We start from the raw sequence: 7363 nt of genomic DNA, 5'->3' as shown, positions 1-7363 counted from the left end.
ATTGGTACTCCAGCAGGTGCAAGAAGACCTTTTACTGCTCCCACCAGTGAAAAATGTGGGGAGAGGGGAAGCTTGTGGGAAAGAGTGAAAAAAGTATTCTCAGATCTCCCACCTCCCTTTGTGGACTGTGTAGTCGGATAGCATGCGCTATAAATTGGATTTTAGAGAGCAGTTTATGCGTTTTCCTGTACCCCACTTGAGTGTGAGCATCGGAGCTAGGGCCACCCTTCTCGCCGTTTCTAGCTCTGCAGCACACTAAGGTATGCCGTTCTTGCCCCTGCTGTAATCTTTTCGATATGAGTGTAAGGAGTCCTCCACTGAAGCCTCTGGGAGATCTGGATTTCCCTGGGTGATCAAAGTGTAGACACAAGGTGTGAAAAAGGGAGGTCACCTTGGGGTCAGTCCTCCCTTGGAAACGTGTTTCTGTATTTGAAATCAACCTTATCTAAATAACTTTTAGAGAAGGCAATCATTCTTGTATATTAGGTCACACCCCCTCAAGACTCTACTTTCTGTCAAATCTCTCCCCAAATACTCCCTTACAAAGCCATTAATCTCTTATCTCTGCCGTTCAGATTTGAATCCTTTTTAAAAAAATGTTTTTAAATGTTTGTTTAGTTTTGAGAGAGAGAGAGAGAGCAAGTGCAGGAGTGCATGAGCAGGGGGAGGGGCAGAGAGAGAAGGAGACACAGAATCGGAAGCACGCTCCACACTCTTAACACAAAGCTGGACGTGGGGCTTGAACCCACGAACTGTGAGATCATGACCTGGGGTAAAGTCAGACACTCAACCAACTGAGCCACCCAGACACCCCTAGATTTGAATCCTTAAAAAAAATTGTTTTTAATGTTTATTTTTGAGAGAGAGAGAGAGAGAGGGAGAGAGGGAAACAGAATCCAAACCAGGCTCCAGGCTCCGAGTGGTCGGCATAGAGCCCGATGGAGGGCTTAAACTCACAAACCGTGAGATCATGACCTGAGCCGAAGGTGGACGCTCAACCGACTGAGCCACCCAGGCGCCCTGGAATCCTTTTTTGAAAAGAGATTGGCATAGAGGAAAATTGCTAAAACTACGTCAGCCTTCTTCCCCCTAGGAGGAAGAGAACAGCGCCTTAGCTTCTTGCCCACTTCAGCTCGATGTGGCTGTGTGGAGCCCCAACTCAACACCTTTCAAAACCTGCTGTACGTACGGACAACAAATTCAGGGTCACTCTCAGATGCCAGAGTAGCAACGGCCTCTGCACTCAGCTCTCAGAAACAACTCTCCCTCCTTTCCAAATTCAGGAGCAACAATTCCCAGACTCTCGAGGTGAGCCGTGCACAGGGCAGTAAATTCATTAGAAACCAGGCCAAGGCAGAGGCTGAAAGGTGGTACGTTGAGAAGAGTGAAAAGGAAGGCAGGCCTCACATGAGGGCTTCGCCAGCCTTCCCCCTGGTTTCAGCAGTGTTTGGGGGTACTGGTGTCAAAGTTTTAAAAAATAAAGGAGTTTAAACAAAAAAATCAAACCAGGAGTGTATATATTTTTGGAAGAAGTGCTAAATTCCATGTGGGTTTGGTATAGCATTCTGTTCCTATTACTCAAATTGATTTAATTTTGATATTGATTTTTTAAAACATTTTTAATATTTTATTTATCTTAGAGAGAGACAGAGACAGACACAGAGTGTGAGTGGGGGAGGGGCAGAGAGAGGGAGAGACACAGAATCTGAAGCAGGCTCCAGGATCTGAACTGTCAGCATAGAGTCCAATGTGGGGCTCGAACATGTGACCATGAGATCATGACCGGAGCTGAAGTCGGACACTTAATCGACCGAGCCACCCAGGTGCCTCTTCAATATTGACTTTAAAGGCTGAAGGGTTTGTATGTTTGGATGATTCAGTGATTCAAGTCTTTATTGAGGATCCAGTGATTGCTCTGAAAACTGCAGATGGACCTCAGAGGGCTGTCCTAGCCAGAGCTGACTTTCCTGTGATAGCCCCTGGAGACACTTGATGCCTAAAACACAGAGAAAATTAAGCTCCAGTTAAAGCGTTTGCAGAGAGAGCATTGAAAGTGCGGAGGCAACCTAGATGCGCAGCAATCAGACTATCCTGGAATAAGATGACTTCCGGTTTAATATCTGCTTGGTAAACAATGGAATGCACAGAATCAATGAATTCTGGGACTTTTCTATATAGGACTTCACATGTTGTAGCAGCATTTGAACCAGTGACTCATGGTATCATTAAAGAATTAATTTCCAGGGTGCCTGGGTGGCTGAGTCCCACTCCTGATTCTGGCTCAGGTTATGATTCCCCAGGTCGGGGGATCGAGCCTTGAGTTGGGCTCCAAGCTGAGCAGGGATCTGCTTAAGATTCTCTTCCTCCCCGCCGTCCGCCTCTCTCAGGCCACCTGGATGGCTCAGTTGGTTAAGTGTCCAACTTCAGCTCAAATCACGATCTCACAGTTTGTGAGTTTAAACCCTGCGTTGGGCTCTTGTGCTGACAGCTTGAAGCTTGGAGCCTGCTTCGGATTCTGTGTCTCCATCTCTCTCTGCCTCTCTCTGCCTCTCTCTCTCTCTCTTTCTCTCTCAAAAAACAAATATTAAAAAAAAAAAAAAGATTCTCTCTCTCTCTCTCTGTCTCCTTCTTCCTCTACCCCCTCTCCCTGTCTCGAGCTCTGTCTCTCTCTCTCTTAAAAAAAAGGTGCTAACACACCTCAACTAAATAAATGCACCCCACGGTGCCAGAGACTACTAGTTATGTCCTAATACTGATTTTCCTCATTTTTCATAGTGATGAATTACTGCCTGGGCTCAAGACCTTATACTATAGCTAGATGTGGCCATATAACAGTACAGGCTGGTGGTTTACTAATGGAAGTGAGGTGTGCCATTCCCCTCTTTATACCTCTTGGGTTTTCCCTTAAACGGAAGGGCATGATGTTCTCCTGCCCTTTTCTCCATAAGCTAAATTGCAGACATAATAGAGCAACCAACTTGAACCATGAGATGCAAACCATTTGGAGGATTCAGAGCACAAGAAACAGTGACTCAGACCCTTGATGATTGCGTGGCCTCCATCCGGGCCTGGACTGCCTTGCCTGACTATGTGAGAGAGAAATAACCTACTAGCTTTTAAAGCCGTATTTGTTTTGGATTTCTTTGTTACAGCAGTCAAACCTGCGTCCCAACCCAAATATTTATGTCTTAGGTTCAGAACGGACGCATACTGGAGTTATTCTTTGGTTTCGAGATGTATCCTCTCTTGCTTTTCTTTTACAGCACATATTCCATGCATTTTCCCATGGTTATTTCTACACAAATAGTAGATTTTAATGTCATATTTTTTTCAGTGTCTGTTGATATCTGTAGGATCTAGGCAGCCAGTCACCAGTAGTAAGTGATATTTCTCTTCCTCTCTGATGAATTAGGTGCCCCTGTGGACTCATCTTCGGGTTTTGACAAGTCCTTGTAAACTAGACTGACTCTTGGCTTGAGTGGGCACAGCAAACGGTGCATCGCAGGCAAAGGAGGTGCTGTTTTGTGCTGGCCACTACTTTCTTTGGTCTAAAGGGAATTTCAAGGGCTGGGGGGGCGGAATGTAGGTTGAGTCTTAAGCAAGATGCAAAAATCTCTTTCCAGGTTTCTCAAATTTTGATTTTATAGCTCAGTTTACCATAGTATAGGTAAGTAAGGAAAATAGTCCTCTACCAGAAGTGTGTTCCATTCAGAATTTCAGCTTTTTTTGGACCAGTAGAAAAATAGCTAAGATGTCTTGAGAATTCACGTTCCCCGGGGTGATGCAGGGGTTTTACGTGCGTTAAGGTGTCGAGTCATCTCAGCACAAGGTAGGTGGAACCACTCGCTTTTGTCTCCATTTTGTAGGTGAGGAAATTAACCCTTAGAAGGGCTTAGTGACTTGGCCAAGTACACATCTAGTTGTGGCAGTGTCAGGACTGAATCCTAGTCTGACTTCTAGACTCCAAATGCTTAACCCAACCACGCTGCATGCTTAAAACCAGCGGGCTTTTCGTGGTTTTTCTAATAGCTTCTTTCTCTGGTTCAGCTGTTGTTACACGATTTGTACCTGGCACTTACAAGTTACTTGTTAATGTAAAGACATTTACAAGTGAGAAGCTGGGAAAAATTCCAACAGTACAACGATTTCACCAGTATTTTCAATATACTTCTCCTTTGGTTTGTTTCTGATGTGTGTGTGTGGGGGGGAGGGCAGGGGGGAATGGGGACAATTGGTAGCAGTGAGAAATAGATACATATTTGTAAAGTTCAGTTAATATACAGTGTTATATTAGTTTCGGGTATATGATACAGTGATTTTAATAGCAATTAGCCTCTTAATATGGCCTGATGTCATAATATAATAATGAATTAATACTTTTTAAACAAATATATTTAAAAACTGTCTTTGACCTTTTAAAAAAAAATTCAGCTGAATAAATTTGAAGATCTAATTGGCATTATTCGGAGATTCATGAACAGGACAGCTTCTTATCTAGCAAGTAGAAAGGAGCTACCAGATGTTGTACAAAATAGAAGGCTTTTATAAGCAGAAGGGAGCAGGGACAAGGAAGTCTTAACAAAAAAGGGATTATTTCAGGCAGTCACCTTCCTTTGGGTAAAGGGCTGGGGTCTGTCATTCAGACCATCTCACTGTAGTATTGATCAGAAAATTCCAGACTGATTGGTTTAAATATATTTTTTTAAAAATATTTTTTAACGTTTATTTATTTTTGAGAGACGGAGCACAAACAGGGGAGGGGCGGCGAGAGAGGGAGGCACAGAATCCAAAGCAGGCTCCCGGCTCCGAGCTGTCAGCACAGAGCTGGAACCCACGGGGGGCTGGAACCCACGAACCGTGAGATCATGACCTGAGCTGAAGTCAGAGCCTCAACCAACTGAGCCGCCCAGGTGCCCCGGACCGATTGGTTTAAAATTCCACTTCTGGGAGAAGCTGAAGCTGCAGTTAGGTGAAGTGTTAAGTCTCGGTTTGCGGCCATGGAGCTTAGCACAGGTGACCGCAGTTCGGGCCGGTTTCTTTTTAAACCATTCCTGTGCTCCTATTGTTGAGAACACCTTTAGAACTCATTTAAAAACAGCACTCAACAACCGTGCTGACTGGGTGTTCTTCATGGGTCAAATATTGGCCTGTCACAGGTTCCACTAGTGGGACAGTGTTCCTCAGAAACAACTGGTAACTGGAGTGAGTGTATACGATGAAGAATTCTTAGTCCTTACATGAAATACAGGTGTGAAGTAATGAGCCTCATTTTCTTAGGAGCAGGTGGCTCTGAGGGCCCCCAGCTCCAAAAATGTTTTAAGTAGGACGGCAACGCTGGAATGATTGTAGTTTTCTGATACCCGCTTTAAAGAACTCATTGCGACACAGTGGACCTCTGGGATGCTTATTTTTAAGAAGTCACAAAAATGCAAAAACAAGGGTCCGTTGACGGTGTCACTGGAGCAATTGACAGCCTCCCCTCTGGCTTCCGCTTCCAGCAACCAAATTATTTACCTCCCTGTGCCCTAAGTGGTTGCTGAATAACCAGTGGATTCCTGCCCTTTCTGTACCTCTCTATTTTAGACTGAAAAGAAAGAAAACTCCCACATTCCTCATTGAAGGCTCTGTGAGTCCTAAAGAGTTCCTGGTCTTCCTGTTTAATTCTCCTGCGTTCTGGGAAATATGTGCGATGTAAAACTTAGTGATAAAGAGACGTGACAGACTTCTGAAGAGGTGACAGAAGCTCAGCCTCCAAAAGGCGGTCTGCAGGATTTTTGTGACCCTCATTCCACGTGGGTGACTACGGTGCTCTGCCCACGTTAACATCCAAGACCCACAAACGACAGCCGGAGAGAATGGTCTCCGATAAGAGTGACGTTCTCTGCCTGGAGCCATCTGTAGGCTGAAGTATGTTGATAAGCACGCCATAAATTGTAACCTTAACAAGCCAGCCTCCAGTTTTAGAGGGAAGCCAGTGCAGCCCACTGCATAGATAAGAGCTCATTCTCAAGTCCAGAGAGGAAAGGTTACGAGCAGCTCTCTCTTTTCTCCCTGAGCTAGCTGCTGTACAAAGGAAACTGGCGAGGCAGTGACAGTGGCCACCAAAATTGTTTCCATTTTCTGCAAATCACTCTCCCCAAGAGTGGAGACCCTTTCCAAGTCACATAACCGTGTCAAGTTTGGGTCATTAATCACTGTCCCCGGCACTGGAGGATCCTTTGGTTAATGGTGTTACTTCCTGAGCCAGGCTTCTCACTATCTATGGGCAGGATTTATGCCTCATTATTCTCTTGGCTAAAGAGTTCCTCAAATTTCCTGAGGCTTTCCTCTCCCCACAGGATGAGGAGGAAGAGGACAACTCCCATTCTGGGTCGTGCTTTGTTTCTCCCTTTGAATTGTGAGTGATCTATGCTGCTTCTCCCTCTTAGCCGTCACTATAACTGATGGGCCTCTAGATTTATTGGTTCAATTAGGGCTCTATCTACATGACAGCAACTGGTGGGTTTGCTCTAGTTCCCGACAAAAGTTGTGAATTGGGTAGTGAAAAGTATCGATCCATTTGCTGATCAGTTGAATGTAATCTGTCCGAGTAACCTCTGAACGGTGAGTAAATAATCCAGGGATCATATACAACAGTGTTATGGAAAGGAAACTTTTCAAAATATTGTCTTTTCCACCACATAGTGCTGTAGTTTGGCAATTCTGATCTTGTTTCTGCCAAGTCGATATAGCAAAATGTATATTATTTTCTGTTAACCAGCTATCAGGCTAAGTAAAATGTGAATTTTGAGAGTTCATTCCTAACAACTCCTTTTAATGAACACCTGGTCAACCACGTTACTCAGATCTGATGTCATAGACTGCACAACCTCAGGGAACCATTTAGATTATTTGACTGGAAAAGTAATTGATTTGAAACCAACACAAATGCCAAAGTAGTAGATGTAGGTAGCCTCTCTGTTTATCATTTCCTTGGCCTCCCTCATCAACTGAACCCCATTATGTTGAGGTATTTGGTGACGATGTGCTTCACGGGTCCTCCCCTGTCCCAGGAGTGAACGTTGACAAGGCACATCCACTGCTCTTGCCCCCCCCCCCCCCCCGGAATGGGTGTGGTCTCGTGACATGACTGGCCAGTGAGTCATGAGAGGGAATCTGCTGGGACGAGTTTGCGAAAGTTCTTCCACCCTAATAAAAATTGATAAGAAGAATAACTGACCTTTTCTGGTTCTGGACAAGCTCTGTAAAAAGGTGGAAGTTGCTGAAGCCATCGGGTCATCACTGGTGGGGGGAGAAGGGTGAGTGGAAGGTCCCAACAAGCTGACGATGGCGGAGCAGAGCAGAAAGTTGAAAGAAGCTCGTG

The 7363-nt window shown here is 44.8% G+C and overlaps 1 long non-coding RNA gene across 1 annotated transcript; it reads left to right on the top strand.

The window, feature by feature from the left end:
- The first annotated feature begins 996 nt into the window (after positions 1-996).
- Positions 997-7083, top strand: LOC131484087 (uncharacterized). Its single transcript, XR_009248013.1, has 3 exons — positions 997-1308; positions 3413-3514; positions 5584-7083. It is a non-coding gene; the product is annotated as an uncharacterized LOC131484087 (long non-coding RNA).
- Positions 7084-7363: the final 280 nt, after the last annotated feature.

The sequence above is a fragment of the Neofelis nebulosa genome, chromosome 8, assembly GCF_028018385.1.
Source record: "Neofelis nebulosa isolate mNeoNeb1 chromosome 8, mNeoNeb1.pri, whole genome shotgun sequence".
Lineage (NCBI taxonomy): Eukaryota > Metazoa > Chordata > Mammalia > Carnivora > Felidae > Neofelis > Neofelis nebulosa.
This window is presented reverse-complemented; position numbering and strand designations above follow the sequence as displayed.